Below are 16,600 nucleotides of genomic sequence, written 5' to 3'. Positions count from 1 at the left end.
ATGTTTCAATAATTTTCAATGCCTTTCTTGCTTCAGGCGTTAACATGCGGGGTGAGTTTGGATCTGATGGACCTTTCAGAATATCAAATAAAGGTCCCAACTCTCCTGTTGGTATGCCTAGATAAGGCCTTATCCAATTTATGTCTCCCAATAACTTTTGAAAGTCGTTAAGTGACTTGAGTTGATCTACTCGTATTTGAATTTTTGGTGGACGGACCATGGTTGAGGATAATAGAACTCCTAAATAATTAATTGGAAAATTTAATTGTACTTTATCTATTGCTATCTCTAGATTATAATTTTTTAATAAGTTTGTAAGTGTGGCATAACATTCCAGCAATATGTTTTTATCTTTATGTGCCAATAATACATCATCCATATAGTGAAATATTTGTAGTTCAGGATTTTGATTTCTAAGTGGCTGGATTGCTTTATTAACATATATTTGACACATAGTTGGACTGTTAGCCATCCCTTGAGGGAGTACTTTCCATTCATATCTCTGATCAGGACCTTCATGATTTAATGCAGGGATAGTAAATGCAAAACGTGGACTATCCTCGGGATGAATTGGAATTGAAAAAAAACAATCTTTAATATCTATGGCTAAAACATGCCAGGTTTTTGGCAAAGCAGACAATTGAGGAATCCCTGATTGAGCAGGTCCCATAATAACCATTTCATTATTAATGGCTCTTAAATCTTGCAATAATCTCCATTTACCAGATTTCTTTTTAATGACAAAAATGGGAGTATTATGGGGAGATATGGAAGGTTGTATATGTCCTTCCGCTAATTGTTGTTTGACCAGATCATGGGCTACTTGTATCTTTTCTTTAGTCAGGGGCCACTGAGGAACCCACACTGGTCTTTCTGATTTCCAAGTAATTTTGATTGTCTCAGTGGCCCTTTCTGAAAATCCAACCCATGTCTGTCTGTTCCTTGATCTATTTGAATTGGTGCTGCTATACCTTGTCCTTGTTTTCCTAATCTTTTTTCTTTCCTAAAACCTTGTCTAGCCCTAGTAGTGGGCGCATTAGGATTGATGTTATTTGTTAACGTCAAACCTAATTGATCTAGGACATCTCGTCCCCATAAATTTATAGGAAGATGATCCAATACATAGGGCTGTATAGTTCCCTCACAACCTTCAGGATCCTTCCAATCTAATATCATTGCACTTCTATGGGGATTAGTCGCCACTCCTAGGCCTCGAAGCGTTTGAGTGGCTTGTTGTAATGGCCAATGTTTTGGCCATTCCTTACTAGATATGATGCTAAGGTCTGCACCTGTGTCCAGTAGCCCATTAAAGTCGTGTCCTTGAATATTTAGTTTTAACATTGGGCGAGAATCTAAATTTAAAGACAACATAGCCCAATCTACACCTGTGGAGCCTAATCCCCTGGAACCTCTTTTTACACTATGACTAGGAAATTTATTATGTAGGCTGGGTATTATTAACAACTGTGCTATTCTGTCTCCAGGTGAAATTACTGATATACCTCTTGGAGAACTAGCTATAATTTTTATTTCACCTACATAATCGGGATCAATTACCCCGGGACTTATCATAAGTCCTTTTAATGTAGATGAACTACGTCCCAATAATAAGCCTACTGTCCCTTGGGGAAGAGGTCCTTTTATTCCTGTGGGAATGATTTGAACTCCCATCTCTGGAGTTAGTACTGCTCTGGCAGAGGCGCAGATGTCCAACCCTGCGCTCCCTCGGGTTTGTCTGATGAGGGATTTAATGGACAATGTGTCCTGGGCACTACTCTGATGGTGTTGCTGGGTTCCTCCACTGCCCCGTATATTTGTGGTTGTGGGCCCCGGAGCATTGGGCCCGGCTGTCCGTTTTTTGGCAACGGAGCCTGATGCCTTTCTCCACAGTATCGTGGGTAAATACCTGGTCCTTTTCCGTTTTTTGGTAAGGGAGTACCCTCTATGGTAGTTTGAGAACGGCATTCATTAGCCCAATGTCTCCCTCTACGGCATCGTGGGCAAATACCCGGTATTCTATTTCTTTGATACCTAGTTTTGTTAAATCCTCCTCCTATGGGGCAACTCCTTTTAAAATGTCCTGTTTGTTCACAATCATAGCATGTTTTTGGCCTGGTATCTAAAGCCTGTTGTACTGCAGCTGCCAAGACTTGCCCTTGTTCATTAATATCTCTACATAATTTAATATATGTGTTTAAATCTTCATGTCTCCATGGTCTAATAACCTCTCTGCAGCAACGATTTGCTTGGTCATAAGCCAGTTGTTTTATTAATGGCATTGCTTGTTCCGTATCCCCAAAAATTTTGGCAGCCGTTTGAATTAGCCTATCTACAAAGTCAGCGTAAGGTTCATTAGCTCTCTGTATTACCTTAGATAGCTGACCTTGTAAATCTCCATGTCCTTGTAAAGTCTTCCATGCCCTAACTGCGTCTGCAGCAATTTGTGCATATATAGCAGGATCATATTCAATTTGTTGCCGCTGACCCTCATAAGGTCCTTTTCCTAGCAACATTTCTAAATTTCTTTGAGGGTAACCGGCTGCTGCATTTCGCCTAGCTGTCTCTGTGCAAAATTCCTCATTGGCAACCTTCCATAACAAATATTGTCCTCCATTTAGCACAGATTTACACATGCTAGCCCAATCTGTTGGCGTCATGTCCAAGTTAGTAATGGACTCGACCATGCTCACCGTGAAGGGAGCTTGGGGACCATAGGTTGTTACAGCCTCCTTTAACTGCTTCACTGTTTTAAAATCTAAAGCACGGTGAATTCGCTGCCCTCCTACCTGTTCAAGTACAGGGCATGCTAATCTTTGAGGTCCTGTCTCAGGATTCCATTTATCAACTACGGGGTTTGAGGGCCACTCAGCTGTCTCTATCGGTGGGGCTGTTGGTTGAATTAAACCCTCTTGTGATAAAACGGAGTTAGTAACAGCCTCCTGTTGTGGCCTTTTTCCTAACAACCCCTTTTCCTTTAAATTTTCTTCCTCTGTCTGACTAGCTGGAGAGACCTTCTCTTTTGCTTGATCTAAAATGTCTTTCACCACGTTCTGAACCTCTAACAATTTACTTAACATCTTTTCAGTTTGTTTTAATCTACTATAAAGATAACGCAGCCCAATAAGATAACACAAAACAAAACCGAAACTGAATGAAGCAAAAACAGAATAAAAAATCGTTGTATCAATTTTCTCTTCCTCAGGGCCGACAAACTTCAAACCTTTAGTCAACCATTTTTTCCAGTTTGCCTGAGAAATTTCTAGGGATAGGCAGCTTGAAAGAAAAACAAAATAAATCAAAAGAAGAACACATTGTTTTCTGAAATGGTCACCCATTCTCTCGCCTTCCCTCAGGGGCGAGCAATTTCACTTACCTCCAAGTTTCAGACGTTCCCCGTACGGGCCACCAGATGCCGCAGTCTCTCGGCTGGGCACAAATCACGAGTCTCCACACAGCTTGTAGATTCAAACAGCAATTCTTTATTCCCGAACTCACACCGGCCGTCTACAAACACGTTCTGGGGGAATCCAGGTTCTCTGCCCAAATCCAATCCGCCCAAATCCACTCCTGCCTAAATCCACACCGCATGGGCTTCTGTGTCCCAAAATATACTGTCTGACCCTAAGCACTCAAGAGGAACTCAGCAGCAGGATACGCCCTATTCCAAAAGAGGAACACCCTAATCTCCTATTACTAAACCGCCCTATTCTAAAGGGGAAACACCCTACTCTCCTATTATGCTAAACTGCCCTATTCTAAAGGGGGAACACCCTAAACACGGATCCTGCCCTGGTCCTTGAGCAAGGTCACCTTTCAGAAGTCCTTCCACTAGACAGCATGGGAGTAAGCTGGCAAGGAATTTGTCATACCTACTTGGCTGATGGCTCCCAGCATGTCCATACTGCTTTCCATAGTGGTTGAACCAATTTGCAGTCCCACCAACAATGTATGATATTTTTTATCAGTAGAATAGTATAAAAGATTTTGGCAATGTTAATTAATGAACTGCTCTTTAATACTAAAATGTGTTCGAATCATGCTTCAGGATAAGGTTGAACTCCAGTTCAACTCTAGTTCAATTCTATCACAAAGTATTATCTGATATTATTTTCATTGAACAGAATGCACACCTGAACAACTATACTTTATCAAGTACAAGTTACCAGCTAGAGCATATAACTGTTATTTTATGTCTATGAGACTTATTTCTCCAGTAAGAGTATGAATTCCCAATGGAGGAAGGGCTTTGAGATTGTTTTTCACCTCTCATGGCTAGGTAACTGAGAGTATCTAGTTCAATTCTCAACATACTGAAGCATTCAGTAAATGCCTCTAACGCCTCTTGACTAATTGGCCATTGACTCAGTGTCTGTTGACTACATGCTATCTTGCTGCTTGACATTCCCACGTATTTCCCATCTCGTTTTGGTACAGTTCTCAATAGAGACAGATTTCTCTGCAAGTTACTATATGACTTTTAGATTCCTCCTTGGAGTTACAGTGGTCATCTCTGCCAGAGCTATACTATTAACATAAAAAGGAGTTTAGCAGAGGAGGTAGGAGGGAATTTCTTAATGTAAAAATAAAATCTTTAGCAAAATGTGAATGCAGAAATCAGTTCATAGGTGAAAACACCTTTGGATCCCCTCATACCTATTTGATGTTCTAATCATACACTGTAGAATGCTAACCACAAAACAGACATATTGTGATTATCTGTAAACATTAGAGGATATAGCATCTAGCTGTATTGCCTCCACCAGGACTCTAAGCCGCAAACTTGTAAGTACATTAGAAGCCGACATTCTTAGCAGACTTTGCTGAATTGCTGGCAGCATCAACATCTGATCGATATGCATGTTCACCAGCCAAGCTGACTAGTACATCTGTTCTGTGAAGAAACATACATTCTGCCTCTAGTACAATCAGTGTAATTAAAAATTAACATGCATTAATTGTTAGAGCTGATGTAAACAGCTGATGTTCCACTTAGCACTGTCTTCTGTACATATCATTAGGCAAAGCCAAATATTGTTAAGTAAACAGGCAGCGCTTACAAAAAGGAGAGAAATAGAAAACTAATTCCAACTAAATAAACTGACACTGTATTGTAAGTCAAATTAAAATGATTAACCAGAGCCAGATTAGGCTCTGGATCTTCAGAGGAAAACAATTATAAAAGTCACATTTAATTATTTGAATCTTATTTTGGCAAATGTATTTAGGCTCAGTTTGAAATAGAGAAGATGTGTGCCTGATACACTAGGATTTCAGAAGAGTAGAAAAGAACTCAGTAAAAAATACGATGGATTTATGGTCAAAACATTCTGTGAAATGCATCATTCACAGCCACTTCAGTTCTCTGGGGAGACCCAAATATGATGGTCAGTGTTTAAAGGGGTCTATTTCTTCCTGCATGCATCTGCATAGCTGCCATTGGTGTTAGTGGGAGTTTCAGGCACACACTGAAGACAGAAAATATGCTTCACAGCTTAAGTCTTGACTGATTTCTTTTTTCTTTCTTTCTTTACACACACACACACACACACACACACACACACACACACATATATATATATATATATATATATATAATGTTATAGCAGAACGATTTCTCCATCTTGATTCAAAACTAAGAGAAAAAAAAAAAATCTCCAACAAGCAAATCTGTGCAAAACCCTGCACTCCTAGCACAGTTCAGAGAGCAGTTCTGTAGTTACAGATTGCCTCAGGCATTCAGCTGCCTTGGGCCCCCAGGCTCTTCCTCCTCCATGAGGTTGGGCCTGCCAGGGACTTGCCTGTCACTTTCAAAGCCCTTATGTATAAATAGTGTGATTCTGGGTTTGAAAATTAATTTTTTTGCCTCTTCTCTCATGAAGTTTGACAGAGTTTCAAAAAAATTTTGAAAGTCCCGATAAATGTGGTATTTGAAAGAAAGTAAAAGTGATAAAGCAAGAGTCCAAAAAAAATTGATTTATCTAGAGATCACTAGAGGAAATATTGCTATTTACTCAGATTCAAACCTGTTTTTCATTTTTTTGTCATAATGGCAAAGTCATTTTAAAGAGAATAAAATAAAAATCCCTTTACCATGTTGGCACAAAAATGGTGAGACCTCCACTATAAATATATAGCCATGTATTTGAGACCGGGTCTGTTATAACTTAGAGTTCTGTTAAATTTGACTACACACTGAATTAGTTCATGCATTAAAGGAATTAAAGTTCAAGTATTAAAGGAGTACCTTAAAGGAAGATATAAATGTTGCATCTAGTCATAACAAATCTTAGAGACGTCAAGGATCACAGGAACTAGAATGAAGCCTATAAAAGTTAAATAAGTTACATAAATTTAGGGGATGAATATAAAAGCCAGCTTCTGGGTTTCTGGGTTTCTGTTTGCTACTCAAAACCACCATTAATCTGCATGTCTTAAACACAAAACTTAAAAATTAATAGTTGTAGAATAACAGTTTTTGAGAATTAAGACAAACACATAAAGTTATTATTATTATTATTATTATTATTATTATAAAAACGCCTAATATTTAAACAAAATATTAAGACTTATCATTACCTAAAACAAAGTTTTCAAAACCTCTAGCATAGGGCCGGGGATGTGGCTCAAGCGGTAGTGCACTTGCCTGGCATGCGTGCGGCCCAGGTTCGATCCTCAGCACCACATACAAACAAAGATGTTGTGTCCACCGAAAACTTAAAAAAAAAATAAAATATTAAAACTCTTTCTCTTTCTCTCTCTCTCTTTAAAAAAAAAACTCTAGCATAATATTAAATTAAATTAATTATAATATTAAATTAAATCTCTTTCTTTTTCAGTATCAAGAATTGTACCCAGGAGTGCTTAACCACTGAGCTACATCACCAGTCCTATTATTTTTATTTTTTCTTTTGAGACTGGGCCTTCGTAAGTTTCTGAGGCTGGGCTTTGAACTTGTAATCCTCCAGCCTCAGCCTCCAGAGCTGCTGAGATTACAGTTATGCACCATCACATCCAGCAATTTTTCAATCCTCAGCACCACATGAAAAACAAACAAACAAACAAACAACAAAAAAAACAAATAAAATAAAGGCATTCTGTCCATGTATAACTACAAAAAAATTTTTTTAAAAAAGAAACTTTTACATAAACTGCCTTTTATAATTTGAAAATGGTGTTCTACTTAACAAAAACTGAATATATATATATATATATATATATATATATATATATACTGCATGGATTATTAAGAATAGATATAAAATATGCTTCCCATAACTCTAAATTAAATATGAAGTATTCCTTTAAATTTTTTCAGTTACACAGAAAATATTGATTATCTTTTGGTCCCTTAAACTCATGAAAATCACTGAACTGTTATTAATGAAGTATTTTAGATATTTAGATATTTTTATCTTAAAATTTGCTTAAAAAATGTGTCATGTTAGTTTTCTTGATATTAAACATGTATGTGAGAAACCAGCCTCTACCTCAGAGCAAAGCCTGTCCAAGGAAGGGGGCATGACCCTTGTTCTTGGAAAGACCCACAGAGCACTCCTAGGTACATACCCATACTACTGTTTATCTACAAATAACAGGAGAGATCTGAGGATCCAGGTGTCCCCGACTCAGTCAGGCTAGGTGAGGACCCATAGCAACCCCCTAGCAACCACCAATCAGCATGAGACAGGGACAATACCTGGGATGCCAGATGACCCTCTCAGTAGTTTATGGTGGTTGATAACATGTTGGGAAACCATGTAGTTCAGCACATACACCCCTTGTGGCTTAAGCCAATCAGTTCAAACAAATCCCCCTCTTGTAGTAACCAATCACCCTTACCCAGCTTTTTCCCACCAGTGAATGTGCTAATCATGTTTTAGAGTTGTTTTATGATTTTTCTGCCGTATGTGATGATTTGCTAAGAGATGCTTTGATGTATGTGAAGTCCCTGCCTTTCCCAAAGAGTGTATAAAACTGCTGCAAACCCTGGGCTTGGGGTCTCTCAGCATCATCAGTTGCTGTGTGTATGCGGAGGACTGAGCTAGCTCCCAATAAACACCTCTTTGCTGCTTACATCGATCTTGGTCTCTGGTGGTCTTTTGGGGGTCCCGAACTCGAGCATAACATATGTACATTTAACACACACATGTCTGTGTGTATACACACACAATAATTCCAGAAAATTCTATCTTATTGCAATTCATTGCGCTTATATAATAACTAGACAAGAATTTGCTAAAATAAAAATTTTAAAGATGTGTGTCTATTTTGTTAAAAATTAAAAAGAATAAAGGCTCTTCTTTATTTTCAAGGAAAAGCAGGATGAAAATAAATTTGTTGTCTGTGAGAGGGATTATAACACATATTCTGTAATTTTTTATCAGTATCTCATATAAAATATAACAACAATTCTTATATCCTTAGTGTATTTTCAAATAAGTTTTTTCTTTAAGAAGAGAGTGTAAATTTGTATTGTCTTGAAAAACCAGCCTCTGCCTCAGAGCAAAGCCTATCCAAGGAAGGGACATGACCTTTGTCCTTGGAAAGACCCACAGAGCACTCCTAGGCACATTCCCACCCTGCTAAGTTATTTATCTACAAATAACAGGAGAGATCTGCTGTGCCAGGTGTCCCTGACTCAGGCTAGGTGGGGATCCATAGCAACCCCCTAGCAGCCACCAATCAGCCTGAGACAGGGAAATACCTGGGATGCCAGATGACCCTCCCAGTAGTTTATGGTGGTTGATAACATGTTGGGAAACCATGTAGTTCAGCATGAACACCCCCTTCTTGGCTTAAACCAATCAATTCAAATGAAACTCCCTCTTGTAGTAACCAATCACCCTTACCCAACTTGTTTCCGCCAGTGAATGTGCTAATCATGTTTTAGAGTTTTTATTTGATTTTCCTGCGGTGTGCGATGATTTGCTAAGAGATACTATGATGTATGTGGGGGTCCCTGCCTTCTTCAAAGAATGTATGAAACTGCTGCAAACCCTGGGCTGCGGGCCTCTCAGCATCACCAGTTGCTGTGCGCGTGTGGAGGACCGAGCTAGCTCGCAATAAACACCTCTTTGCTGTTTACATGGATCTTGGTCTCTGGCGGTCTTTTGTGGGTCCTGCATTTGAGCATAACAGTCTCAAAACTCCTACATTTTGTAGAACACTTTCAAGAATGTCGTAACACAAAGGTTTGTCATACAAAGGTAGAGAGGATGGAAAATAAATATAGAAAAACTGTGATTACCAAAGCTTCTTTAACAGGAGATAATTTTCTGTTAGTGCTTCCTGGAGTGTGTTTTGGATTAAATCACTATTCATTCTTTGTGTTAGACCATTCTGGAACACCCCTTTATGCTTATTTCATTTTCAATCAAGTAAAAACATGTTTTTCATATTTGATTACACCTTCAGGTGACAGAATTTTCAGGAATTGATAAGTATAATTAACAGTTAAACACATTTGTACCTTTAAATTTTCTACAAATGTCCAATCTACCAATAATTTTGCCAATGAAAAATTTTTTAAATACAATGAATAAACTGAAATTCACTTTCTTCTATGTGCAAAACAGAAAGCTCAATGTTAATATCACAGCTAATCATATTGTCCTTTTGTTCATCTGCTAGGATATGAAGATCATAGCTATCTCTGAATCTTCCTATCTTCAATTTGTTGTCTGTGACTATTTTTCCTTGCTGTAAGACACTTCAGATATTCACTTCTCTTCTCCATTCCTTTGCCCAAATTATAAATACAATGTCTACAAAGCTGATTACAAAGATATCTTATTACCAAAATGGTAAAATGCCATTCTTTATTGGTTCTTTTTTTTGGGGGGGCGGGGGGACATTCATTATTTATTCATGGTGGGAGAGGAAAGAAGGAGGAACATGGGAAGTGGGTCCATTCAGACAGGACAAATATCTTGGGAGAAGCATGCAAAGGGAGCTGAGGAGAGACCAAAGTATATCTTTTTTAATGCTTCCCTTTTGAATCACATGGCTGCTACAGTTTGAATATGAAATGTCCCCACCCCCCAAAGGCCCATGTGTTGAAGGCTTGATAGTCCTCAGTCTATGACAGTACTGGGAGGTGGCAGAAATTATAAGAGGTGGGGCCTATTGGGAAGAAGTTAGGTCATTGTGGGGTATGCCCATGAAGGGGATCGTGGGCCCCCAACTTTTTCTCCTTTCTCTTTCCTTCTTAGTTACCATAAGGTAACTTCAGCTTCCTTCATCATCTACTCCCGCCATGATCTAGTGTCATGGGTCAGGCAGTCATGGACTGAAAACTCTAAAACTATTAGCTGAAGTAACTCTTTCTTCCTTTAAGTTGATTATGTCAGGTATTGTTTCACAGTGATGGAAAGCTAACTAACACATTATTCAGGAACTAGAAATCTGAAAAAAACATTCAGATTGAAGGCAGAGAATCTCTCTGGAATTTACTAAAGGGTCTCTTGGGGTCAGTAACAAAGCCAGGAATTTTAAGACACCTGTGCCTCTAGTTCAAAATCTCAGAGAAATAATTTCAATAAAGTTGCCCAAAGTAGATAACAGTTGACAGGGATATAATCAGAGAAATGTTTGAAAACAGGAGTGGAAGTTAAAATTTATCTCTCAGACTTCTTTACCTTATAACAAAATGACTGAGTTTATTTAACAAAGATATAAAAGGAATTAATTAAATTCACCTTAGCCATTGAGGCTGCCCTGAAGTCTTTGCTCTCTGCATTGAGGGGACACAGTGTCAATTTCAGGCTTCCTTCCACAAACTTTCCTAACCTTTCCCTTCACTCTTAAGAAGATACTTCACATCTTAAGTCACAGAATACAATGAAGCCAGTAAGTGAAAATCACTTTAAAATGCTGCTCTAAACCTACACAATCACCTAGATCTTTATCTTCTTTTCTTCCCCCTGTGTGTGAAAATGAAAGCTTTCTCTTTTACCAAGACCTCCTTCTCTGCTGGCCTCCAGACTCTACATTTCTAATTTTTTACTACTTACTTAGGCATCTCTTCTTCCTCAAAGCTATACTCTGTCAAATATTGTTTTTTATGAAAATGCCTCTAATTTTCACCTCTTATCTATTTCTCAGCCTCGGTTTGCATTTTCGGAGGAACAGAAAACAAGAAAAGATTAGGTGTGCAAGAAGAGATGTCTTGGGGAAAATGCCTATAGAGGAGGGAGGGGATAGGGTATGAGAACACAGGGAGAGCATTTAATCCATGATGATCATCCAAGTGAAGGAGAGCAATGGAGGAAGAATGGTTTAAAAGAATCTTAGAGTACAGTACAATTCTAAGACAGTGTTAGCCAGGACATTGGAGATAACCTGGAACCAAAGTTGGTCAATCATAAAGAGACAGGTTTCTCATGAATGGGCCTGCAATATGCACCCGCTGTGCTCAGTCATTGTGAACAGTCAAAGAGAAAAATGACGTCTATTCCAGTGGTGGTGAATCCAGAAGTGTCCAACCTTTGGCCTCAGCAGCAGGAGGTTTGAGTGGGCCATTCTCTTGGCTATACAACCAGCCTCCTCCAATTCATCAAGAATTATACCTTATCATCAAAACCCTTGTCATCAAGCTTGTAATTGATAAAACCAGTTAGCTGCCCACAAGGACCACTTGGTTCCAGGTCTCCTTGATGTCCTGGCTAAAACCATCTTAGAATTCTGCTGTAGTCTGATACTCTTTGTAATCTGTTCTCTCTCCTTCCTTCCTTCCTTCCTTCCTTCCTTCCTTCCTTCCTTCCTTCCTTCCTTCCTTCCTTCCTTCCTTCCTCCTTTCCTTCTCTTCCTCATCCTTAATTTTCTTGTCCTTTCCACTATACCTGACCACTGTCTCTTTGAAGTTCCTTTTTTCTTGACTTCTGTTATACTGTACTTACAGAATTTATCTTCTACTTTTTTTTTCTCGTCTGAAAATCACAAACTCCACTTTCCATTGTTTCCAAATTACTAATTTTTGCTATTATGTACCAGGGTAGCTATAAGTGACAAAGTATAAAGCTTAACATTGTCTTTGATTTTTACAACTTGTAAGAGATTTTTCCATTTGTTGCTAGTACTTAATTAGCATAGTACTTATAATTCTGCCCATAAGCATAACAAATCTATCCATTCTTTTCCATCTGTATGATCTTTCTGTAATTATAAGCCATTTCCCTTCTTATTTGGATTATTGTTAAATCCTTCTTACATTGGTTTCTTTATCAGGGTCTATTCACACTGCAGACTGATTGGTCTTACTATGGTTAAAATTTGATGAATGTCAATTTCTTAAGACAAAAAAAAGCCAGGTATAGTGGCAAATGCCTGTAACCCTAACATCTCAAGAGACTGAGGCAGGAGAATCATGAGTTCACAGCCAGCCTCAGCAACTTAGGGATGGGGATGTTGCTCCGTGGTTGAGCAATCCTGGGTTCAATCCCCTCAGTAGCAAAAAACAAAAACAAAATAAAAAAATCAAAAACATAAAAACAAACAAACCTAAGGTCTGTAACATAAAGTTCAAACTCCTCAATTTTACATTTAAGGCTTTTTAATACCTATCCCCCGTCTACCTCTTCATTCTCACCTTTGCCACTTGCCATTAAATTTTGCATTCAAGTCAAAGAACATTACATCAGTTGCTCTCCTAGGCAATGCTCCCCCCTTCTTTCTCTAATAGATCTGCCTTTCTCATTTGACTAAGCTTATGCATTTTGAAGAGACCCCTGGGGAAACCATCCCTAAGTCTTTAAGTCAAGATTTGGCACTATTCTCTGTGGTGTGAGAATACTTTGACTTCTGTTATAACTTCCAGAATTTATTGCTACAGTACAGTTGTTCTATTGCTACAGTACAGTCAGTACCCAGTTTCTTCCCTAAGTGTGCTAGGATTCACAGGTATTAGAATTACATCTGTTTACACATTCTAACTATACTTGAGATATAGCAAATAGTCAATAGATAACTTCAGTGTTCATTTCTGCAGCCCCGTTTTGGAGATGTTGTCTTCCGTTTGCTGTGCATCTCACATATATCTGATAATTTCATTTGGGAATCAAAACAGTTAATTAAGAGTCCTTCCTCTTTATTAATCATCTGTGAATTCTTGAGCTAATCTCTCTGGCTACCAGTTTCTTCATTTTAGGGATGTTCCCTGTATGAGGAGAATTTTCTATTAGAAAAATATGTTGAATTCTATTGGACTAGCTGACCTTTAAGATCCTGTCCAATTCCAAAATATGTTGTTGCTGAGGCTGCAAACTATTGAGTTGAGGTAGATGGCAAGTGTACCTAGGACCATCATTCAATTATATTAAATATTTTAAATTAAAATTTCCTTTTTACATAGTCCTCACTTATTAATATACTTAGTAATATTTTTCACTAGTGTTAGCTCCATGTTAACCTCATATCAACATGCTATGTTCTCGTACTTTGAGCCTCAGTTCTCAATTTCTCAGAGTCATCCAGTTTACCAACTGGCAGTGGAGTTCCTGGAGGTCTGATATAGAATCTTAACCTCCTCAATATCCTCCTCTGAAATATGGGCATAAAAACAAAATATAGGGTTTTTATAGTAAATGAACTAGTTAAATTTTTTTAAATGGCTGAAACACAGTAAGTTTTTACATAATGCTGTCAGTAATTATTAGGGTAAGGAGTCAAATCTTTTTTTTTCATTTACCATGAGGTGGTACTCTGATTAACTATTCATCTTCATGAGAATCAAGACTTTTCAACTTGTTTCCAGATCTTTAAATATTTTTCTAGTTTGCCAGACACCACAATCCTTGCACTTTTATTTAATAACTTTGGGACTTCTTACTCTCTTTCTATAAGTTATTTTTTATTGTTACTAATGCAAAAAAAAAAAGCAAAGCAAAACAAAAACACTGGTTATTTTAGGCATAAAGTTTTTGTGCCTTGAAATTTCTCCTTATTCCCATTATATTTTTAACCCTTCACTCTGACTGTGGAGCATCATATGAACCAAACAAAATGTGATGAGTATTTTAGAAAAGCTGTCATTTATGTTCTTTTATCTCCACTGCAATGGCCATGACCTCATACCAGTTTAACTGTTTGAAATCTATCACAACTTTAAAGGAAAAAAAAAGAGAGTTATGCCATAAATATTTACTAAAGATTACATGGGAACTTCGAACTCTTAAGAGATAAAATATAAAACTTCTTTCTGAAAAGCTGTCCCCAAATATCAAGCCCCCCAAAGCACAGTTCTTCTGAGACGAGGACTTCAGTACTTATTCCAGGGCAGAAGGAAAAACGAAGAAAAGCTTCCTTTGTACTGAACCTAGTGTGTAGAACTATAGGAATTTTGAACTGAACAGAGCAGATATCTCCACTGCTGGTTCCCACTCTAACCTCAGCTTCTCCTTACTTTCATTGCTGCCCCAGGCAATATGGCATGAAAAGGCTCAGCAAGAAATATTCATTTGTAAAAGAAAAACAAATCATTATAGCAACACTCACTGGTCATTCTGTAGCAAATGTGCAATGCTCAGATTTTGTATTTTCCTGAAATAACATGCACATTTTAGGCATGAAATTATGATTGTTTGACTGTGAAATGCTGCACCCAAACACCATGTGGCTTTTAGCAGCATATCATCATATCAAGAACTATTTTTACCCTTTGGCGATTTTTCCTGCTTTGGCTCTGAGAGCTAGTCCATACGGTATTTGTATGTGGCATCAGTGGCAAAGATTTTTTAGTAGAGAAGATTTCTTCATTTAAACAGCATCACTGTGTAGAACCATGTACCAATGATAGCAAAGAATCTAAACGAGAAATTAACATTGCCTGCTTTCAGGTTCAAGTGGTAAGAAATAATGTCATAGTGAGCATGAAAGAGGGAGAAATAAAGATGGGAAAGGACTTGGAACATAACTGTCCTTTTAATTTTCCTAAAAACAAAATGATATAAGTATCTACTTTTTTAGAATATCAGAAAAATGATGATATATTAAAATTGCATATTCTATGTTTTCCCCCAATGACTCTGAATTCTAGTGGCAATGAACTTTGTCCAGCATCTCATTTGATAAAAGCAGAGAACCCTATAGCATCCATGTATTTGCTGCCTTTCAGAAGCTTGGGCAAAAGAAAAGAGCAACTTCTTGAAAGATTTAAGCACATATTGGTCCCCTTCCAGGATACAGACATGAAACCATATAAGAAATATTTTGAAAAGACAACCAAAATTAGCCAAACTCTTTAAACTTTCAAAATGCTTGGAGCAAAAGTCTGTTTTAGTTTAATCCAAATTAGTTTGCAGACTTAACTAGAAAGAGAAGCTATAGGAAAATATGAGCTGGCTTAAAGTATGTGTCTTGTCTATAACTACAAAGTTGGCTTTTGTTTCTTGAAGAAACAGATCTGGTTATAGGGTTTTCCAAACCTGTGATGACATAAAAGTGTAGTGCATGTGATGCTGAACATGGATTCTTAGATTCAAAATTTAATTTACTTTGAAAATCACTCAAAATGAAACTATTTCACATAAAATTTCTACTAACCTGGCGTCTATAAGGAAATAACAGTGTTAGAAAGATTAATTAAATCAGTATTGTTTTAGACTCACCCAATACACATTGCTCTTTGATGTGATGAATAGATGATTCCAAAACTGCAGAAATCACATTTTAGTTCTAATTGATTAAACATGCATCTTCTTTTCAGAGTTACTCTTGTAGTTACTTCTTTAAGAAGCTTTGCAGATATTGCTTTATAAGAAAGTGTTCCAGAGTTTCTATATATAAACTGAAGCTCAACTTGTCCATGCAACCTAACTTGTTGCATATGTATTACAGAGAAATTCCATTTTGTCAGTTGATTTATTGTTGTATCAGAAGAAATAAACTCTTGAACCCCAGTGGGAAAAAATTATGCTGTTCTATTCCATTTATGACATTTCAAGATAGGCCAAAAAATAACTGGGCTTATTTTATCAAGTGAACAAACTAAAATAAAAACTAAAAGATTAAAAAAAAAAAAGGCAAAATCAATGTTTTTGTGTACTTTTAAGCTCTAAGAATGGCTTTTCTTTCTGATAATGCTCAAGCTTCATTTTATAAGCTTATCTTTTCTTAAAAAGTATTCTTAAATAATACTTCTTTAAATTTTGTCATCTAAATTAAAAAGGAGGATATTAGGTAAAGAAACAAAAATGGAAAAAAAAATGTATAGCTAATTCTTTCAGTGAGATGTCTGCCTGGTAATTGAACTTGGTTTAAACAGTGTAACTGACCTGGTTAGTTTTGATCATCTATGTCTAATGCTATGTACAACACTGATAGCAACAGCAACAACAAAAATAATAAAAATAGAATAATTAGTGTTTGTAGGTTTGTGCAAATGCTAAAATGAAATAAAGTCCACATTTTCATTTCTCCACCTCGGAAAGTGGAACTCTCATTATCCCATTATACAAAAGATGATCTGAAGCTTAGAGATGTCAAATAGCTTGCTCCAGATCACAAATCTAGTGTATGGCAGTCAGAAGAGTCTGTGAAGCTTGTGTGTGAATTACTGAGCATTCCTGTGCCTGTTTCAACCTGCACAGAAAGCCAACTGGATACT

Source organism: Callospermophilus lateralis, chromosome 9 (assembly GCF_048772815.1).
Source record: "Callospermophilus lateralis isolate mCalLat2 chromosome 9, mCalLat2.hap1, whole genome shotgun sequence".
In the NCBI taxonomy this organism is placed as follows: Eukaryota; Metazoa; Chordata; class Mammalia; order Rodentia; family Sciuridae; genus Callospermophilus; species Callospermophilus lateralis.
This window is presented reverse-complemented; position numbering follows the sequence as displayed.